The sequence below is a fragment of the Pinus tabuliformis genome, chromosome 4_1 (assembly GCF_031772625.1).
Source record: "Pinus tabuliformis cultivar Carrire ecotype Pingquan chromosome 4_1, CPIR1, whole genome shotgun sequence".
NCBI lineage: Eukaryota > Viridiplantae > Streptophyta > Pinopsida > Pinales > Pinaceae > Pinus > Pinus tabuliformis.
In genome coordinates this window covers 732,193,038-732,197,424 of record NC_142303.1, presented here as the reverse complement: position 1 = coordinate 732,197,424, position 4,387 = coordinate 732,193,038, and positions in this window count along the sequence as shown.

The window sequence follows — 4,387 nt, the reverse complement described above, 5'->3', positions numbered from 1 at the left end:
TGAATTTCATAATTAAATTATTCACATTTTACCAAGGGTTCTGCATGAATTCCACATTCATTTAGGTTTTTAAGAAATGACATCTATAGTCATTTATAACTCGATCATCCTTGTTGGAAATGATGAAGTACCCTACCACATCCTTATTACTACAAGATTAAGCATATATAATCATACAAACCATGTATCATCAATATATAATAATTAAAAATATGTGCCACATAATCATGATCATCCATGGATATATGTGTCTCAATCTTGTATCATCATCCATGTCAGACACCTATGTCAAAACTAGGACACCGAAATAGAAAACGTTGATAATATGCACTTAACCAAAATCAGTCTTATACACACAACCATAAATAGTATCATAAGAACAAAACAACCAGGTGACCCAAACTAGGTCTATAGAATACAATCATATACATAAGGTTGGCATGTATAATCTTATATCATCCCATCAAAATGACTGTCTCCAAGTGTCACAAAACTAACCTTGCCAAGGTGGGACACTACATACTCCCACTCTTGGATTAAACTTGTCCCAAAGATTTCTTATAGTTGTAGTGTGTGTATATATATATATATATATATATATATATATATATATATATATATATATATATATATATATATATATATATATATATATATATATATATATATATATATATATATATATATATATATATATATATATATATATATATATATATATATATATATATATATATATATATATATATATATATATCTGTGTGTGTGTGTGTGTGTGTGTGGTGTGTGTGTGTGTGTGTGTGTGTGTGTATATATATATATATATATATCTATATATATATATTTCCAAAATCCAATCAAGTTTTCCATGAAGACAAACATTCCATTATTAATCAAGTACCATGTATGGTCATGCCATACTAGATAGATTTTGACATACACCACAATAGATACTATATTAAAACAATCATCTAATCAATCATATTATATGTATATATTATTATCTATAAATTATATAACATATAAAACATATATTCATATAAATGACAATGATCTCACATTACACATGACTTTATTTTCCCTGTCTAATGCATTAAGAATTCAATAATATTTCTTGTGTCCTTCTCTTAGGTTTCTATAGAAAAATTGATCTTGAAAACTCACGAAAAACTTCCACATTAGTTTTATAAACAAAAATGACGGTACATCCCATCTCACAATCAAATTTTCATAAAAGAAGCATCAAATGATCCACATACAATTGCCATTTCAACTATGCAACAAAACATGTCATATCTATAACCCACTCTTACATCCCACTTGATTTATGTCTTCTCAATCTGAGTTCCTCCCTTTTCATTTCATAAGAAATCCATACAATGTAAATCTTTAGGATCTACCTATAGTTTTTACTAAATGTTTACTCTTTACGAAAAATCACAATTTGAGGTTGAAGACACCATTTTTTCTAACTAACAGGCTAAGGATCATACAATCCTCATTGACCCACTTTTGTATTATATACCATTCATTTAGTTCCCATAATATTCATTATTATTCACTTCTCTTACTCGAGAATCAATTATGAATGGCCCTGTTAGAAGATATTCATTCCGAAAACAAATTAATGATATATTTTCTAAAGTGGCTTGTAATCAAGAAAACTCTCATAATTATGCAAATACGATATCTATATTATTGAATCTACCTTGATAACTATAATTCAATTTGTTTTCCAACTATAAAATTCCTCATGATTTCTATTCAGTCATTAATAAATTCATTTGATTTCAGGTCTTATTCCTTACTATTAATACATATGCAAAAATAAGCTATTAAAACCATACAATTCTAAAAATATGAAGAATGTTGTTGAATTTAAATAAGATCTAGACTATCACAAGGGAATTTTGAGCCTAAAGCTAAGCCCCCCACCCCCCATTTTTTTTAAGGAGAGTTACCACCCTCTAAAAATATTACAACCTTTTGTAGGACTAATAGATACTCATACAACTATACACCCAAGCACAAATTACTACATTCCACATTCAATACAATCATCTTAGCTTTCTAAATCATGCAACAATTCCAAGGCATCGAAATGTGATCTCACTCTCCTTCAATTTCGCCCTTAAAAAAAATGTCACAAGCACATATTCTTGTAAAACAAGAACTCAAATAAGATTTTCACTAATCACATACCTTTTTCCTTTAAGTTCAAATAAAACAAAGTTCTCACCACAAAATATGTTTTTCCTCTAAGCATGTTATTCTCATAACAATTTACAAGTTAAAAAAATTTCAAGGAAGCAGTTCATGAAGTTCATCAAAAATATGAATTTTGAATTGATCACCTAACTAGAAATAGTTTAGAGTAGTTCATGAGTTCAATCCTCATAATTTATCTAGTTAATTTAGTTTAAATAGAATTCAACCAATATGAAATTGATAAAATTATTAAGGAGACTATTATTGATTTCCTAAACCTAATTTTCCTTAACCCAATAGAAAAGATACTTCATCAACTTATCACAATAATATTTTTTTGCATTTCAAGAATTTGAAAATCAACTTAATTCCACTTAAATCCAACACATAAAAAAGAATTAAAATACTAGAGAATAGATACCTTGGTCACACTTGACTCCATATATCAAAATTTGTTTTTCCAAACATTCTAAACCACCTAATGGTGTTCACTATACCAATATTAGTATCTTCATTGTAATAAAAAGAAAATAATGGATTTAAATCTGAAGAAAAATCATGTTACAAACCTATTTCCATTTAAGTTTAATTACACATAATCAGTGCTCCTTAATCATGTCTATGAGATTTCGTCAAAATAATTTGTTCATTCTAACCAGAATTATTACCTAGCTCATAGATATATGTTAGTATGGATTCCATGCCCATATCTTACCTCTATATATATGCTAGTATGGATTCCACACCCATACATTAGCTCATGCATATAAGTTAGTATGGATTCCACACACATACCTTACCTCATAGATATATGCTAGTATGGATTCCACACCCATACATAACTTAAGGAAAACATAACCTTCAAGTGTTCCTTAAAATGGATTCCACAACCATTCATGCACAAGTGATTTAAGCCTCTTGTTAGTAGGAAGACCATACCACAACCTAGTATTTGAGTAATTTCAAGTTATTTGATGGATAATGTCAGTCCAAGCGACAATAAATCATGTCAAGGAAATCATATAAATTTCATTATTTATCTTTAAGAAGGTATACCCAAATCGTATTTTAACATATCAAATTAATGCATATATATTACTCGTGAATCTACATTCACAGTAAAAAGTGACATCCTCCAAGGTAACTTCAGTTAATTTTCCATTAGTATATCTAAGAAAACATTCAAAATTAAAATTATGAACTAAATCATCACGTTAATTGAATCCCAACCTTACACGTGTTACACGGTCCCAAAGCATACACACCAAGGTCATCATACTATAGTCCATATTAGGACAATACCTTTCTTGGTAGATATAATTTCAGCTAGTAAAGATGGTTAGTAAGCCCATATCACATTAATAATGATTCATTAAACATATATGAAACCATGAATGAACTCCATATATATCCCTCACCTATTGACAATCAAGCCATTCACATTATTAGTTTTAACCCTAACTTCTCAAGGACATCCATTCCCAACATGTGTTTAATTCCTTTAACATGTTTCCAATAATTTGTCTTAAAAAATATTAAGGAATATAAGAAAGCATTCTTTTTATTTCATGAGTTTCTAAATTAAATAATAATAATAATATCCCTTATGCATCTAATATTCTCCCAAGTCAACATACACAACAATTAAACATGCACACAAAATCAACATTCATACATCATCGACCTACAATCAAGCATGTTGGCCCATTAGGCTCTAGTGTTGCAGTTCACTCTCATACCACATGTAAGGTCCCACCTTACCATCCATCAATAATATAGAGAAGTAGAGGTCACATTAATCACTAATACTTAATTTTTATTTTTTTGGTAACACTACTAACTTAGTGTTGATGGTGTTGGACACGCCAACATGTCAAGGGGATCTCCCTGGTAAGAAGTCCCAATTAGACCTCAGACCATTTGTTGTAGGAGTCCCAGCAATGGGTTGTAAGGTAATGCCTTGACCACGATGTCACACAGAGGCAAGTACGATAACTCTATCAGTAGCAAGGGTGGGACTAATATAGAGAGTTAAGAAATGTCTACAAGAGGTTCCAACACTTTGAAGGGAGAGGAAGGTGAAGGGGAGTTCTAGGTTGAAAGGGATCCGTCCCAACTCGGATAGGAACACACCACAGAAAGGACTTGCAGAGCTTGCGATGGAGCAGTCCACTCGGAT